Genomic DNA, 19806 nt, shown 5'->3' with positions numbered 1-19806 from the left:
CATAACAGCAGCCAGAGGGAGGCCATGCCTACAACAGTTAGAGATGTCAAGCACAGAGACTTCCACCTCTGTGCTTGGCCCACTGGCTCTGACACTTGAAACAGGCGCTGCAGTCGGGAATGAGGAAACAGCTCTCTCCTCCCCCAAAGCACCTGCACCACACCTCTACGACCCCCAACCTAACTGTACAGGCTGAGCAGCTCAAGAGACTAGAGCTTCTGGGCACTAGAGGGCAACACATAGAATTACATAATGTCAAAGGAATGGTTCAAACCAAAATCTCACAAATCCCAGAAAAAGGGCCACATGAAACTGAACTCACCAATCTTCCTGTAATAGAGTTTAAAATAAAAATCATAAACATGCTCATGGAGGTAGAGAAGAAGATTCAAGAACTCAGGGACAAATTTAAGACAAAGATTCAATCATTAAGAAATTCCATATCTGAAATGAAACATACAATGGAGAGATTTAAAGCAGATTAGATGTAGTAGAAGAGACAGCAAATGGAATAGAAATTAGAGAAGAGGAATAAAAAGAAGCTGAGGCACAGAGAGAAAAAAGGATCTCTAAGAATGAAAGAATACTGAGAGACCCGTGTTACCAATCCAAATGGAAAAAAATCGGCATTTATAGGGGTACCAGAAGAAGAGAGAGAAAAAGGGATAGAAAGTGTTATAGAGGAGGTAATTGCTGAAAACTTCCCCAGTCTGGGGAAGGAGATAATTTCTCAAGCCACAGAGGTACACAGATCTCCCATACAAGGGACTCAAGGAAGGCAACATCAGGACATAAAATAATTAAAAACACAAAGATCAAGGATAAAGAAAGACTTTAAAAAGCAGCTAGAGAGAGAAAAAAGATCACATACAAAGGAAAACCCATCATGCTATCATCAGATATCTGAACAGAAACCTTACAGGCCAGAAGGGAGTGGCATGATATATTTAATGCAATGAAGCAGTAGGGCCTCGAACCAAGAATACTCTACCTGCCAAGGTTATCATTTAAATTTGAAGGAGGGATTAAACAATTTTCAGATAAGAAAAAGCTGAAATAATTTACGTCCCACAAACCATCTCTACAGTGTACTTTGGAGGGACTGCTATAGATGGAAGTATGCCTAAGGCTAAAAAGATGTCACCAGAGAAAATGAAACCACAGAAAAGGAGAACAATTAATTACTAAGCAGACATAAAATCAAATCAACTACCCCCAAAGTCAATCAAGGGACAAAGAGTACTGAATATGATACCTAACATATAAAGAATGGAGGAGGAAGAAAAAGGAGGAAAAAGGAAAAAAAAGAACCTTTAGGTTGTGTTTGTAATAGCATATGAAGTGAGTTAAATTAGACTGTTAGAGAGTAAGGGAATTACCCTTGAACCTTTGGTAACAACGAATCTAAAGCCTGCAATGGCAATAAGTACATATCTATCAATAATCACCCTAAATGTAAACGGTTGGAATGCACCAATCAAAAGACACAGAGTCACTGAATGGATAGAAAAACAAGACCCATCTATATGCTGCCTACAAGAGACTCACTTCAAACCCAAAGACATACACAGACTGAAAGTAAAGGGATGTTAAAAGATATTTCATGCAACTAATAGGGAGAAAAAAGCAGGAGTTGGCACTACTTGTATCAGACAAAACAGACTTCAAACAAAGAAAATAACAAGACACAAAGAAGGACATTACATAATGATAAAGGGGTCAGTCCAACCAACACAGAATCACCTACATATGTGAAACAAATACTAACAGAATTATAGGGGGAAAGAGAATGCAATGCATTCATTTTAGGAGACTTCAACACACCACTCACTCCAAAGGACAGATCAACCAGACAGAAAATAAGTAAAGAGACAGAGGCACTGAACAACATATTAGAACAGATGGACCTAACAGACATCTACAGAACACTCCATCAAAAAGCAACAGGATACACATTCTTCTCAAGTGCACATGGAACGTTTTTTTATATATATATAAGTTTATATATAAGAATATATAATATACTAGGCCACAGAAAGCCTCAGTAAATTCAGAAAGATTGAAATTGTAACAACCAGCTTCTCAGATCACAAAGGTATGAAACTAGAAATAAATTACACAAAGAAAATGAAAAAAGCCCACAAACACATGGAGGCTTAATAAGATGCTCCGAAATAATGAATGTATCAATGACCAAATAAAAACAGAGATCAAACAACATATGGAGACAAATGACAACTATAATTCAACACTGCAAAATCTGTGGGATGCAGTGAAGTCCATGATAAGAGGGAAGTATATTGCAGTACAGGCCTACCTCAGGAAAGAAGAACAATCCCAAATGAACAGTCTAAACTCACAATTAATTAAACTAGAAAAGGAAGAACAAATGAGACCCAAAGTCAATAGATGGAGGGACATAATAAAGATTGGAGCAGAAATAAATAAAACCAAGAAGAATAAAACAATAATCAATGAAAGCAAGAGCTGGATCTTTGAGAAAATAAACAAAATAGATAAACCCTAGCCAGACTTATCAAGAAAAAAAGAGTCTACACACATAAACAGAATCTGAAATGAGACAGGCAAAATCACTATGCACACGACAGAAATACAAAGAATTATGAGAGAATACTATGAAAAATTATATGCTAACAAACTGGATAACCTAGAAGAAATGGACAACTTTCTAGAAAAATGCAACCTTCTAAGGCTGACCGAGGCAGAAACAGAAAATCTGAACAGACCAATTACCAGCAAGGAAATTGAACTGGTAATCAAAAAACTACCTAAGAATAAAACTCCTGGGGCAGATGGTTTCACTGCTGAATTTTATCAAACATTTAGTGAAGACCTAATACCCATCCCCCTTAAAATTTTCCAAAAAGTAGAGGAGGAGGAAGGAATACCCCTAAACTAATTCTATCAGACAAAGATCACTCTAATACCAAAACCAGGCAAAGGCACCACAAAAAAAGATAATTACAGACCAATATCCCTGGTGAACATAGATGCAAAAATATTCAACAAAATATTAGCAAACCAAATTGAAAAATACATCAAAAAGATCATCCACCATGATCAAGTGGGATTCATCTCAGGGATGCAAGGATCGTACAACATTCGAAAATCCATCATCTACCACATCAACATAAAGAAGGAAAAAAACCACATGGTTATCTCCATAGATGCTGAAAAAGCATTCGACAAAATCTCCAACATCCATTCATGATAAAAACTCTCAACAAAATGGGTATGGAGGGCAAGTATCTCAACATAATAAAGGCCATATATGACATACCCACAGCCAACATTATACTTAACAGCAAGAAGCTGAAAGTTTTTCCTTTAAGATCGGGAACAAGACAAGGATGCCCACTCTCCCTACTTTTATTCAACATAGTAGTGGAGGTCCTAGCCATGGCAATCAAACAATACAAAGAAATAAAAGGAATCCATATTGGTAAGGAAGAAGTCAAACTGTCACTATTTGCAGATGACATGATATTGTACATAAAAAATCTTAAAGAATCCACTCCAAAACTACTAGATCTAATATCTGAATGCAGAAAAGTTGGAGGATACAAAATTAATACACAGATATCTGTTCCATTCCTATACACTAATAATGAACTAGCAGAAAGAGAAATCAGGAAAACAATTCCATTCACAATTGCATCAAAAATAATAAAATACCTATGAACAAGCCTAACCAAGGAAGTGAAAGACCTACATTCTGAAAACTACAACACACTCATGAGAGAAATTAGGAAAGATACCAATAAATGGAAACATATCCCATGCTCATGGATAGGAAGAATTAATATTGTCAAAATGGCCATCCTGCCTAAAGCAATCCACAGATTCAATGCAATCCCCATCAAAATACAGCAGCATTCTTCAACAAACTAGAACAAATAGTTAGAAAATTCATATGGAACCACAAAAGACCCTGAATAGCCAAAGCAATGCTTAAAAGGAAGAATAAAGCTGGGGTAGGGTGCGGTGGAATTATGCTCACTGACTTCAAGCTCTACTACAAAGCCACAGTAATCAAGACAATTTGGTACTGGTACAAGAAGAGACCCACAGACCAATGGAATAGACTAGACAGCCCAGATATAAACCAAGCATATATGGTCAATTAATATACAATAAAGGAGCCATGGATATACAATAAGGAAATGACAGCCTCTTCAACAGCTGGTGTTGGCACAACTGGACAGATACATGTAAAAGAATGAAACTGGACTACTGTCTAACCCCATAAGAAAAGTAAACTAAAAATGGATCAAAGACCTGAATGTAAGCCATGAAACCATAAAACTCTTAGAAAAAAACTTAGGCCATAAACATGAGCAACTTCTTCATGAACATATCTCCACGGGCAAGGGAAACAAAAGCAAAAATGAACAAGTGGGAGTATATCAAACTAAAGAGCTTCTGTACAGCAAAGGACACCATCAATAGAACAAAAAGACATTCTACAGTATGGGAGAATATATTCATAAATGACATATCTAATAAGGGCTTGACATCCAAATTATATAAAGAGCTCACACACCTCAGCAAACAAAAAGCAAATAACACAATTAAAAAATGGGCAGAGGAGCTGAACACACACTTGTCCAAAGAAGAAATTCAGATGGCCAACAGGCACATGAAAAGATGCTCCACATTGCTAATCATCAGAGAAATGCAAATTAAAACCACAATGAGATATCACCTCACACCAGTTAGGATGGCCAACATCCAAAAGACAAACAACAACAAATGTTGGAGAGGATGTGGAGAAAGGGGAACTCTCCTACCCTGCTGGTGGGAATGTAAATTAGTTCAACCATTGTGGAAAGCAGTATGGAGGTTCCTCAAAAAACTGAAAATAGAAATACCATTTGACCCAGGAATTCCACTCCTAGGAATTTATCCTAAGAATGCAGGAGCCCAGTTTGAAAAAGACATATGCACCCCTATCCCCTATGTTTATCACAGCACTATTTACAACAGCAAAGAAATGGAAGCAACCTAACTATCCATCAGTAGATGAATGGATAAAGAAGATGTGGTACATATACACAATGGAATATTATTCAGCCATACGAAGAAAACAAATCCTACCATTTGCAACAACATGGATGGACCTAGAGGGTATTATGCTCAGTGAAGTAAGCCAGGCAAAGAAAGACAAGTACCAAATGATTTCCCTCATTAGTGGAGTATAACAATGAGGCAAAACTGAAGGAACAAAACAGCAGCAGACTCATAGAACCCAAGAATGGACTAACAATTACAAAAGGGAAAGGGTCTGGGGAAGATGGGTGGGAAGGGAGGGATAAGTGGGAAAAAGCGGCATTACAATTATCACACATAATGTAGGAGCACGGTACACGGGGAAGGCAGTATAACACAGAGAAGACAAGTAGTGATTTTATAGCATCTTACTATGCTGATGGACAGTGACTATAATGGGGTATGTGGTGGGGGCTTGATTATGGGGGGAGTCTAGTAATCATAATGTTGCTCATGTAACTGTACATTAATTATACAAAAATAAATAAATAAATAAAAATTCAGTATATAGCTAGTTTTTCATGGAATGAAAGAATAAGCAGGGTTTGGAGGAAGAGTAGTTCTGGGAAAAGACAGCAAAAATTAAAGGTGCTGACCACCAGATAGTTTTGGGGGAACCCAAGTGTTTAGGAAAAAGGAAAAAGCAATGTAGGACCAGCTGGAAAACTGTTTCTTTACTATCAATCTAGCTAATACGAACTCTTTCCTTTGATCTAATCCAGGTAGAAGGCACGGGAGTTTATCCCAAGCCACCAGAGTCCAAAGAAGTCACAGAATTAGAATCTATAGCTCTGGTAAGTTGGAGTTCTGCCAAAAATCCACTTTTATGTATTATTTGAGTTCTGTCTACACAATAGAAAGCCGGAAAAAATGCCATTACCGGCCCACCAAGAAAAAACTAGATAACAAAAACTAAATTTTTCTAGAACCCATCATAGAGCTGAGAACTCAGGGCAACCAAACAAATATCCACAAAAAGACCAGCCCTTCCTAGGAGAGACAGATTTCAGCACTAGCTCACCTGTGGAAGAGGAGCAAGGGAAGAGTCAGTAGTGCCATAAAAGTAGGCAAAAAGAATTCATCTAAAATTTTTAATAAACTACAAAAGGCAAAGTGTGGGCTAACATTAGCATGTAGCACCTTGGGAGCCATAGACACAATGGAAATGTAAATCTATGTGCAGAATCTGTCACAGAGCTCCAACAGGTGCTTCTAATATGGGAACATGGGATTGGAGAGAACCTTCCTCTGTGGTACAAGGCTGGAAGGCAGGAGGCAGGAGCATCTACTATGGCAGTGTGGAGGGAGGGATGTCAAAGCTCTAACCAGATCCTTCTCCACTAAGGCACAAAAACTTCAAGGCTGAGAGAGGGGCAGCAAGTCCTGTCACCCCAGGAGCACAAGGAAGACATCATTAAGGGATGAAGGTAGAATGAAAGAAAAACCCCTTACCACTAGGACAGGGTCTAACAATCCTGGCCCAAGGTCTTATACATGATTAGAGATAGCCTACTACTGAAGCAGGATCAGGAAACTCTTTTCTAAACCAGATGTGAAAAGACACAAGGCCTAGTTTGGCCTAGAGGGGCAAGATCACTGAGAGCCCCACCACTGATGTGCAGATACACAGAACCTATCCAAGTTTGAGAGGAGATCATGACATCAGAGGTATTCCTGACTCCACCATCAGGCTAACAAGTAGCAATTAACATAAGAGTGGTCTGTAAGACAGGGCTGGGATTATCTAGATTCCACAATGAGGCACAGACACACAGGGAAAGACCAAACCTGAGAGTCAATCAGGAAAACTGAGAAACATTTTCCCATTCCTCAACTTATAGCCTAAGCACAAAGTAACACCAAAGAAATCTGAGGCCAGTGGTGCATTTAAGGTTCTCTTTGCAACAACAAAACTGAAACTCAACTTAACCCTCTACATTAAAAGTCCAAGTACACAATTTTTCCAGCATATAATACTATTTACTGAGTCTTTATTTTCTATTCATGATATCCAGCATTCAACAAAATACTGCAAGACATACAGAATAGGAAGAAAATGCAACTTATTGTCAAGAGACAAAGAATTCAACAGAACCAAAAATCAATGAGTTTAAAAACAGAAAGCTCAATGAAACCAGGTTTTTTTTTAAAGATCAGTAAATGTATAAACCTTCAGCAAGACAGAAAAAAAGGGAAAACAACTCAATTAACAGTATCAGAAATGGAAAAGTGATCATTGCACATCCTACACACATTAAATAAGAAAAAGAATGGAGTATTACAAACAATATTATGCACATCCATTCAACAATTTAGATGAAATTGTCAAATTCCTCCAAAATATGAACCACCAAAGCTCATACAAGAATAGATTACTTCATCAGCTCTTTATCTAATTTTAAAAGTTCAAACTGTAGGAAAAACTTCTAGCATAGAAAATTCCAGTCCCAGATGGCTTCACTGGAAAATCCTACCAAACATCTTAAATAAACTAATACCAAATCGACAAAAACTTGTCCTGAAACAGAAGTGAGAGGAATGCTTCTCAACTAGTTTTATGAGGTCAGCATTACCCTGATACCAAAACCAAAGAAAATACATAGTAACTGGGCCAAGTACAGGTAGGAAATTGCCTATGTAACATCTGCAATAACCTAATTTTATTACCTAAACTTAAAATATAAATGGAAGAGTTTTAAACGTACATATACAGCCTCATCTTGGTAATCCTACTATTTATGTTAGAATTAAACACAACCTCTAGGTTCTTTAGAATTGTATTACTAGCTAAGTTCTTTTCTATTAGTAACAAAATAATAAATCAAAATTGGCAAATGAGTACAGTAGGGAAATAAACCTACCAATCAATTAAAATTATACAACTTAAGTATATTATATCACAAAACAAACATACCAATGAGGCAACCACATTTTAAGCCTAAGAACTGACATTAGGCAAAAAAGTATATAATGTAAAACAGTTTCACTTTTTCAACATTAGAAGCAGATCTCATTTTAGGAATACAAATAGCTGACTACTCAGGAATCTAAAACTGGGCATTAAAGTTTGCTTTCTATTTACCTGCGGCCCAGGTAAAAGGGCACGTTGGGGGGAAGAGGCTCTTCCAAATGCACATTATAAATTCCAACATTAATTCTACTAATTTCTCTATCACCTCTATATTTGTGACTCACATACAGCAGCCTTCTCAACACTTTCACTTGGCACCTCAAATTCAACTTACCCAAAACTGAATTCACTTTTCCCATCCCAGCTCCATACATACCCAAACCTGTTCTTCCTACTGTATTTTTCCTAAGAAATTCTTCATCACAAGTAATGCTACCACCATCTACCTAAATAATCAAGCCAGAAACCATCCTAAACTTCTAGTCATTCTTCCTTTCCCTTGCCCCCAACAGTCAATCACAAATCCTGATGAGTTTACCTGTAAAATAGTTCTCATTCTTGCCCCCTTTAAATCCATCCTCCACACTCCACAAACCTGCCTGTTCCTTCCCATCAAATCCCTTCAAAATAATGACTAAATCATAGCATTACATATAAAATCCTACAAGATCTACCTCTCCAAGTCTTTTTTCATTACTATTTGCTGTTTCTTTGCACTCCAGTAATAAGTTTCCTGCCCACACTGCTGTATCATGCTGCTTCTTTTCTCTTTACCCTAAATATTCTTTCTCCTAATTCTTATTATTGTTTAAAGTTCAGTCCAAGTACCATGCACCCCAATAAGTAACCACTTCCACATCCTCAAGCCTCTGTAAACCTGATTATCTCTACCTCAGCTCTTAACAAATCACTGAAATAATCTATGATATATTAACTGCACTAGACTGTAAGAGTCTTGAAGGCAGAGAACTTATCTGTACCTTCAGTAACCTACCACACAAATAACTTAATCTTTGCTGATCTGAACCGTAATTTTTCTCACTTCCCTCAAAGACCAGAGAATGGGGAAAAACTATGTCACTGAAATACAATCTTCACTGCAGTAATCAATTCTTCCTCAAGAAAAGGGGCCTATACAGATGGATTCACTACTGAATTTTATCAGACATTTAGAGAAGACATAATACCCATTCTCCTTAAAGTTTTCCAAAAAACAGAAGACGAGGGAATACTTCCAAACTCATTCTATGAAGTCAGCATCACTCTAATACCAAAACCAGGCAAACACAACACAAAAAAAGAAAATTACAAACCAATATCCCTGATAAATATAGATGCAAAAACACTCAACAAAATATTAGCAAACCAAATTCAAAAATACATCAAGAGGATCATATCCCATGCTCAAGTGGGATTCACTGCAGGGATGCAAGGATGGTACAACATTCAAAAATCTATCAACATCATCCACCGCATCAACAAAAAGAAGGACGAAAACCACATGATCATCTCCATAGATTCTGAAAAAGCATTTGACAAAATTCAACATCCATTCATGATAAAAACTCTCAACAAAATGGGTATAGAGGGCAAGTACCTCAACATAACAAAGGCCATATATGACAAACCCACAGCCAACATTATACTGAGCAGTGAGAAGCTCAAAGCTTTTCACCTAAGATCGGGAACAAGACAGGGATGCACACTCTCCCCACTGTTATTCAATGTAGTACTGGAGGTCCTAGCCACGGCAATTAGACAAAACAAAGAAATACAATGAATCCAGATTGGTAAAGAAGAAGTCAGACTGTCACTATTTGCAGATGACATGATATTGTACACAAAAAACCCTAAAGACTCCACTCCAAAACTACTTGAACTAATATCAGAATTCAGCAAAGTTGCAGGATACAAAATTAACACACAGAAATCTGTGGCTTTCCTATACACCAACAATGAACTAATAGAAAGAGAAATCAGGAAAACAATTCCATTCACAATAGCATCAAAAAGAATAAAATACCTAGGAATAAACCTAACCAAGGAACCGAAAGACCTATACCATGACAACTACAAGACACTCTTATGAGAAATTAAAGAGGACACTAACAAATGGAAATTCAACCCATGCTCTTGGGTAGAAAGGATTAATATTGTCAAAATGGCCATCCTGCCTAAAGCAGTCTACAGATTCAATGCAATCCCTATCAAAATACTGACAGCATTCTTCAACGAACTGGAACAAATAGTTCTAAAATTCTACGGAACCACAAAAGACCCTGAATGGCCAAAGCAATCCTGAGAAGGAAGAATAAACTGGGGGGGATCTCACTTCCCAACTTCAAGCTCTACTACAAAGCCACAGTAATTAAGACAATTTGGTACTGGCACAAGAACAGACCCATAGACCAGTGGAACAGAATAGAGAGTCCAGATATTAACCCAAACATATATGGTCAATTAATATATGATAAAGAAGCCATAGATATACAATAGGGAAATGACAGCCTCTTCAATATTGGCCGGTCTTGGCAAAATTGGATAGCTGCATTCAAGAGAATGAAACTGGATTACTACTGTCTAACTCCATACACAAAAGTAAACTTGAAATGTATCAAAGACCTGAGTGCAAGTCATGAAACCATAAAACTCTTAGAAAAAAACACAGGCAAAAATCTATTGGACATAAAGATGAGCAACTTCTTCATGAACATATCTCCACGGGCAAGGGAAACAAAAGCAAAAATGAACAAGTGGGAGTATATCAAACTAAAGAGCTTCTGTACAGCAAAGGACACCATCAATAGAACAAAAAGGCATTCTACAGTATGGGAGGATGTATTCATATATGACAGATCCAATAAAGGGTTGACATCCATAATATACAAAGAGCTCATGCACCTCAACAAACAAAAAGTAAATAACACAATTAAAAAATGGGCAGAGGAGCTGAACACTCACTTCTCCAAAGAAGAAATTCAGATGACCAACAGGCTCATGAAAAGATGCTCCACATCGCTAATCATCAGAGAAATGCAAATTAAAACCACAATGAGATATCACCTCACACCAGTTAGGATGGCCAACATCCAAAAGACAAACAACAACAAATGTTGGAGAGGATGTGGAGAAAGGGGAACTCTCCTACCCTGCTGGTGGGAATGTAAATTAGTTCAACCATTGTGGAAAGCAGTATGGAGGTTCCTCAAAAAACTAAAAATAGAAATACCATTTGACCCAGGAAATCCACTCCTAGGAATTTACCCTAAGAATGCAGGCGCCCAGTTTGAAAAAGACATATGTACCCCTATGTTTATCGCATCACTATTTACAATAGCCAAGAAATGGAAGCAACCTAACTGTCCATCAGTAAATGAATGGATAAAGATGTGGTACATATACAAAATGGAATATTATTCAGTCATAAGAAGAAAACTAATCCTACCATTTGCAACAACATGGATGGAGCTAGAGGGTATTAAGCTCAGTGAAATAAGCCAGGCGGAGAAAGACAAGTATCAAATGATTTCACTCATCTGTGGAGTATAAGAACAAAGAAAAAACTGAAGGAACAAAACAGCAGCAGACTCACAGAACCCAAGAATGGAGTAACAGTTACTAAAGGGAAAGGGACTGGGAATGGTAGGTAGGAGGGGAGGGATAAGGGGGAAAAGGGGGCATTAGGATTAGGACACATAATGTGGGGCAGGGGGCACAGGTAAGGCAGTAGAACACAGAGAAGACAAGTAGTGATTCTACAGCATCTTACTATGCTGATGGACAGTGACTGTAATGAGGTATGTGGTGGGGACTTAATAATGGGGGGGGGTCTAGTAACCATAATGTTGCCCATGTAATTGTATATTAATGATTGCAAATATATATATATATAAAAGGGGCCTATAAATAAAACTAAAAATGTTCCTTCCTCATAAGATTTCCTACCTCTTCACAAAATCCGACTCCAAGCAATATTTGAAGCCAAGAATTTTGCCTGCAAATTGTCTTGTGCTAACAAGACTGTAATAATACTACAAGCATAACTCAGTTGATAATTTGCTACTGAGGTCTTGAATGCAAATTTCTATCAAAACAACAAAATAGCACCTTATATATGAAGGATATATTTTTTAGTTTTATTCTGGTATCATTAATCTACAATTACATGGACATTATGTTTACTAGGCTCCTCCCTTCACCAAGTCCCCCCCACATACCCGTTCACAGTCACTGTCCAACAACATAGTATGATGCTGTAAAATCACTACTTGTCTTATATGAAGGATTCTCAACACATTATCTAGAACTAACTCAATGTGCATTCTTTTAAACAAAGGGTTGCTAAATGAGGAACAGAAGAGGGAAATAAAAGTGGGTAATATAAGTTTAAAAAAACTGTAAAAATATCACAAATCAAACTTTAAAGACAGCAAAGTCTGGGTTTTCCCATAAAATTTATGTATATGTAAATTATAAGTTGACTGTATAAAGAATACATGCATGCAGGGTTCTGGAGTACGCTCCTGAGGGAGTTACTAAAGAAATAATATCCGTTCTAGGAGGTATCAGTCTTAAATAATCTATCATTAGTTAGCTGTGACACTGATTAGGCACTGATTAAGTCATGCAATCATTCTAGCACTTCCTCAACAGCGTAAGTTACTGGACATCAGATCTCTGTGTTTTGCTACATGTAAATTCTACTTAAAAGAAGAGCTGTCAAAAAGGAAGATGAGTCATTAATCTGAGCCGTTTTCATCCTTCTATCACGCACAACTCATGCCACAGCATCCTAATTAAGACAAACATTTACTACATGTTAAAAAGTCTTCAGGGTGTTTCATCGCGAATGAAACAAAGAAGTTACTGGACTTGATGACCCCTTTGGTCTCCTCTAGCTCTAAATTTACTGTTACACATGGTATCACTATGAAATTTATATTCCTGAAAGAAAAAGCTAAAAACCATCACCTTCATTGACACCAAATGACATTTTCAAAAGTGTCAAAAAAAAGTGTCAGCCTCTGTTTTTTTCAGTTTATATTTCTAACCTGTCTAGTATGTAATCAACAACTTCAGATATTACAACTATCCACTTTTACTCTCCACTACTTTCCTAAACCTTCATTAAATGATTTCAGAGAAGGAAGAGATTTCTCTGCCCCTTCCACTTATCACCTAATAAAAGTCAAAAGTCAACTAAGGCAGAAGGAAAATGTAGAAGAGTATTTATATAAAGTATCAACTCCAACATAGATTCTTTTCATCAAAGTGTGTGATAAAGATAGGTGGCCTTTATAGGTCATTATTTTTATGTATGATTTTCTCTTTTTTTTAGCATAAGATTATAGAATTCTTCAGAAACTACTAAATATAATTGAATAATCAAAAACATTTGTCAAAGCTAGAGAGTATACAAAAATTAAAACATCTGCTGAGTTAAGTTGATAATTTAAGAGTTTTCCTCTTAAAAGTTTTCTTCAATGAACCAAAAAAAATTTTTTTTCTAAAACCATGACCAATTAATTTTCTCTAGAGAAACAAATATGTGGGTTAAGATTATTGATGACTGAACACTACAAAAATACAAGCGGATTTCTTAAAGACATTATTATTCAGTTGGTTAATCACAGAAAATACTTAAGGCAGTCATTCATATATATGTTTTAAAGTAATACTATCAGCACTCCAACTTAAAACCTTGTATGTCCTCAGCATAAATACCATTAGGGCAAAGGCAATATTTGTTATGGACAGAATGAGACAGTACACCATTCTGCTGAGGACATACTTGTATTTCTTTAATCTAAGATTTAATAGAACAGTAATTTAGAAAATGTTTTAATTTCAACTACTTCCAATAAATACAATTAAAATATCTTATAAAGAGAACATTCTATTAAATGGTATGAAAGAAATTCACACCAATAAAATGATATAACACAATGTGTTATTTTAGCAAAAATATAATTTATGAATTCATAAGAACTGAGTTCTATAAGACTCATGAGAAACTTTTTTTTTCCCTCAAAAAGAACATAGGAAACTTCTCACTCAAGTCTATCTTTTTTCATCATATTACTATCCTTTCCAGAATATATATATTCCAACACATATTTTTTTATGTGGGATATATACAAGTTACAATGTACTTATTGACTATACTAACAAAGAACATTTGAAGATTAAAAAAAGTGAACTTAATTTTAGCAGAATTTTCCTAAGTGTGCTTTGAACTTAAGCAGTTCTCACCAAAACTGGGCAAGGGGAGAGATGTAACTACTTATTTATACTAGTTTGATAAAAACTTTAATGTAAAGAAAAGTAATTTTACATTAAACTTACTCTCAGGCCAGTAGAAATCTGAAACTCTCAGAACATATTAATTTTATGTAAGAATCAATGAGAGGTTGACAAAGAAGAAAAAAAGCACTAACTAAAAATCTTTAAATTTTAAAATAAAAACATCAAAGCCTTTGACCAAAATAAACTTGCACTGAGTATCTGAATAATATTCTTATCACTACCTACCAAGGACAAACTAATCATTATTACTGAGATAAACTGAGGACAAGAAGGTTTATGAAGAGGGAATTTTTATTTAAATTACTAGTCAAAGATGGGGTATAATAGTTCTCTAAGAGAAGTGCTCTCTTGTTTGCTGGTACTAAAAAACATTAAAGAGATATACTCCCAATGAGAGAAAAATGCATGATTGTTTGAAATGTACTTGTGAATATTTTTAAAATAATTTTTATCAGTACATCAGAAAATTAAAGGATTGTATAATTATTTTATTTAACAAAATACATTAAAGGTACCTATATGGTCAGTGAGAAGTTAATAATTTTCAACTCAATAGAATAATCGTGCATATTTGGGAAATATCAGGAAGAAAGTAATTATTACTAAAACAATCATAGTTTTTTCTCAACTATTTTTGAGATATTTATGTGTTCTGTGTATTTTTCTTTAACAAGTAATATACTCTTCTTTTAATAAAACATACTTTTAACTTCCTGCTTCAAGATTAACTGGTCAAACATGAGAAACTCAAAATATCAAGTTATGCTACTTACAGGATCTTAATCTTCCCCTTACTTTTAGCAACATCTCTGCTTTTCAGTTCCCAATTTCTCAAAATAGAAGCATTTCTTTCAAAGAAAGAAAACATTCTTCCTAAACTATACAAACCACTATTACTAAATACTAATAATCCCAATTATTTCTGAGTATTCAAGTGCCTTCTAATAGTACAGTTGTTTCTTTAATCAAAGTAGTAAACACATTTCCTTGTCCTAAAATTATAGCTACAATGAAAACCTCATTGCTCACGTCAAAGCACTGCTGATGATTCATATTAAATCTACACTTTCTACAATCTCTCTGAATTAATACAGCAGAGCTTATGAATACTATAAAATATAGGGTCCCTAATAAAGCCAACTGGCCTACTATGATCTTATATTAAAGTTAAAAGAATTTTTAATGTGAATATTTTATACCACTATTCTTTTTTCAAAGGCATTTTAGTGTTTCCCTTCATTTTTCTAAAAGTACTATATTAGTAAAACAACAAATTTGACTGGATCTATAACTGTCGGAACTCAACCAAGAATTAGGAGAAGTGCAAGTTGCAGCGCTCCAAAATCTTGCAACTACAGACTATTTACTGTTAAAAGAACATACGGGATGTGAACAGTTCACAGGAATGTGTTGTTTTAATATGTCTGATTTTTCTCAAACTATTCAAATTCAGTTAGACAATATCCATCATATCACTGATAAGTTTTCACAAATGCCTAGGGTGCCTAACTGGTTTTCTTGGTTTCACTGGAGATGGCTGGTAATTGTAGGTCTGCTTTGGTTATGTAGCTGTATTCCTATTATGTTAATGTGTGCACGCAATTTCATTAGTAGTTTAAAACCTATACATGCTTATGTTACACTACAAGAAGATTTGTCAAAGAAATAATCAATCTTCCCATGTTTTCTTCCGTCTGCTACTTCTATAGCTTTTCTTCTTCCTTCCTAATTACAACCCTTAAGTAGAATTCGTGCCTCATATCGAAATTACTGAGTATCATAATTCTTCCAAGTGGTAAAGATACCTCAAGACAAATGCTGGGCATAGAAGCCACAGGGCATAAATATGCAAAGAAGTAAAAAGCTAACCTTTTCAAACAATATTGCTTCTCTCTCACTTACCAACTTTACATTTCCCTGTATGGCCCCGGAAGATGACTGGTTAGCCAGAGACGGGTGAAATTCCTCAAGGGAGGGACAACCTAAGACAGGCACAGTCGCAGGGGGGCCATCAGGTGAGAAATTGGGGATCAACAGAGGTGAGGCTTAGAATCTCACCCCCCCGTTTTGAGAGAAATCTTCTGCATCCGTGGATGTTTTGTTGCCCTTGTCTAGCTTGGATTAATACTTAGTCTATAGGCACACACCTGATCATCTACATTAGCCCTCTTACAGCACTAAACTATATTTTCTACCTTTATCTTGCATCTACCTACCACTTCAGCATTTTATTAAAAATAATAGTAATAATAATAATAATAAGGGAGAAATGTGGGATTCACATATAAATCAAGTATAAAAATCAAACGAATAATCATATTTGACCTGACTGTTTATAGTTCATGATGCGTGATCAAAACCGAAAGTTTCTGTGATGACTGCCCTTGCACTGTTCACCATGTAAGAACTTATTCACTATGTAAGAACTTATTCACCATGTAAGAACTTGTTCGTTATGCTTCAGAAGATTGGAGACTTGAGAATTAGGCTTGGGGTTGATTAATGATTGTGCATTGAGTCCTCTATACAGAATTTTATTGTTGTTAACAACCATATGATCAATAAATATGAGAGATGCCCTCTCATTAAAAAAAAAAAAGTATATTAACTGAGAGAACTGCAGATGAACTAAACAAACAAAAGGCTGGCCAAACCTATAAACCATGTTTGTCCTTAAGGTCTCATGATTCTTCTTGATACCACCTTAATCTCACCCTTCATTACTGTCAGATTCACAAGATTCCCAAAGGACCCCAAGAAGCCCAAGCTTCTCACTAAGGCTCTATCCCCACCATGCCCTTCTCCCATAGACAATGTTCCTAAATGCCACACCTCTCCTGATCACAGTGCGCAAGCAAAAGCTTACTTCTATATCCCCACTGCCTCTGAACCCTCACCTGTTTGTAGTATCAGCACGTTTATTTAATAAATGATTCTTTGCTAATATTGTTGATAAAAGACAGTAATTTAAAAGTTTCTGTTTCAGAGAATTTCAACATTTCAAACAGAACATTTTAGAAAGAATTCCGTAACACACAGACAGACACAAAATTTGGCAATGGCAGTTCTCAAATTATACCACACAGTCAACCATCCAATCTACCTATTAGTAATGTAGATCCAATTACAATTTAATACAGTTTAAATTAAAAATTAATTTAGTCATACAACCAGTAGGGAACATATGTCTGGCTTAGACATATGCCTCATGGCAAATGGAATCTAAAACTGCAATCATATAGTTTTATCATAAATCCTGCATCTGTTAATCTTTTCTCATCTTCAAAGTAGTGCAAATGACCCCCTGTAGCCAATCTGCTCAACATGGCCAGGTAACTTTTTATCCCACCCAAGAGTTACTTAGAGAACACCACATATGAGGTCATCTCAGCACATTTGGTATTTATGACTTCAAGTGTCTTTATACGTTTATAATTTGGTAAATTACAAATATAATTAGATATTGCTTCTTTTGAATTTTGATAAACCACCTTATTTTTTATCGCATTAATCCAAAGCAGTCTCCTATGAACAAAGTAATTGAATACCATTTTATTCAGTCTGCAATTCTATAGTTACAAGTCTGGTACATCCTTTCTTAACAAGAGAGCTGAAGTTTTTTCCCCCAACATTGAAAGGATTCTATTATATAATCATTTTGTAAAGAAACCTCTTGACCAGAAATCTCAAACATGGGATCAGTTAGATGAATTTGGGAAAGATAAAATTTCCCCAATTCTTAATTCTTAATAATGGAAAAGGAATAGCATTACTAGCTCAAATGAAATGCCCAAGAGACACTATGCAGCACGGAATATTATGAAACATACCAATCCTATTTGGTTTTTCTATGCGATTGTATTTGGAATTTCTACACAGCTCCAAGTCCACAAAGGTTAGGTCTATACAACTTAGAGATTGTACATCCTTTCAACGCATACTGGGAAGAGTATTAAAAGAGCCCCAGTGCTGAATGTATGTAGAATTAAAACAGTTTGGGAGAATGCTTGACAAAGTCTACATACAATGCTCTCCCAGCTACAGGTAAACCAAATTTTATTAAAAACATTAATGCTTTATAAACTACCCAAAAAGGCCATTTACATACAGATAAAGCCTAAATTAATAATTTATTTTACATCCTATTAAGTCACATATTTGGTCCTATCTTTTAAACAACTTGGCGAGCAAGTGTCCAACATGCCCTCAACCTCCACTTCCCACCCTCTATTCTTCTGGTCCCAGAAGGTAAGTATTAAGTTCAACTCAAACCTAAAATACTGCTTAGCCTAAGAGCTAATGTTACCTTGACTTTCTTTATGACCTTGGAGGGGGGGAAATCTACCAAATGATGACTATAATGATATTAGTGTATTTCTGTTTATTATTAAAACTTAATCCTAATATGCTAACAATAGTGAAGTCTTCTAAACTGAACCTAGAAAGCTGAAAGCCTTTAAGTTATCAACATCAAATGATACTGTAACTCAAACCACATTTTTTAGACTTAGTTTGACTAAGAAAAAACTATAAAGATCTCAAATTCAACAAGATCAAAAAATAAATTCTGAAAAAGACCAATGAGCCTCCTTACTACTTTTATGGACAAGTGGTCCGCAATGTGGAAAAAAGAGAAAGGGAATAAAACTAGCCTCAACTAGCCATCTCTTTGCTTTATAAGGGAAACGACTGGATCACAAACGACAATTTAAAACGGCAAAGAATGTGGAGACAAAGAAATATACAATCTGAAGATTACTAAAATGAATCTATCATTTAAGTCACTAATTTATATACTCATGTTGAACAGTAATCTTTGTTGCTGTAATAAAAATTGCCTTATTAGCCTTAGAAAGATAAATACCTGCCTTAGAGGAGTACATACTAAGTATATTTCATTTCAGCATCTTAGGGCAGTTTACGAGCGCTATCTCTTTGGGCTTCCCTAAGGTACTCTGAAGTGCTTAACATCATTCACACATCCAACCACCACTAGGGTGAGAAGTAAATAAACACGATTTACTTATGCAATTATTTGCCACGAAATTCTTATCAACAATGCAAAAGTAAACATCCATACGGGCATTTAATACCCAAAAAAAGTGTCGAATGCTACGGACGAAAAGATTCACCCTTAACTGACCACTATATAAACCAGAGGCCTCCCACATGGGCTATTCTTTACTACCACTCTTGATTTGAAAAAGTAACAATGTCAGCTCAACATTTTAACAGTACATAAGATAAACAGAACTAAGTGAAATCTCTTCTTCAAGATCATCAAAAGGTGTTTATAAAAACTGAGATAGAGCAACGCCCCCCTAAAAGCACGCTACCAGAAAGAATGAAACATCAAAACATCAGGTGGGCCAAGGTTAGAAAAGCTGATCTAAGCCAGTTAACCGGAGGGGACCACAGGGTTTGGGACTAGGAACTGGAGATCGGGGTGGGGGTGGGTAGTAAAGTGGAATCTAACCCCAGAAATCAAAACACAGGCCGCAGCCTAGGAGCTAAGGCTG

The 19806-nt window shown here is 35.9% G+C and overlaps 1 protein-coding gene across 3 annotated transcripts in view; it reads right to left on the bottom strand.

Moving 5' to 3' along the window:
- CTDSPL2 (CTD small phosphatase like 2) overlaps window positions 1-19806 on the bottom strand; it is an 82640-nt gene that overhangs the window by 62100 nt on the left and 734 nt on the right. The window lies entirely within an intron of this gene.

The sequence above is a fragment of the Manis pentadactyla genome, chromosome 11 (genome assembly GCF_030020395.1).
Source record: "Manis pentadactyla isolate mManPen7 chromosome 11, mManPen7.hap1, whole genome shotgun sequence".
Taxonomy (NCBI): Eukaryota; Metazoa; Chordata; class Mammalia; order Pholidota; family Manidae; genus Manis; species Manis pentadactyla.
Note: the sequence above shows the minus strand (reverse complement) of the source record. Positions and strands in the feature narration are given on the sequence as shown.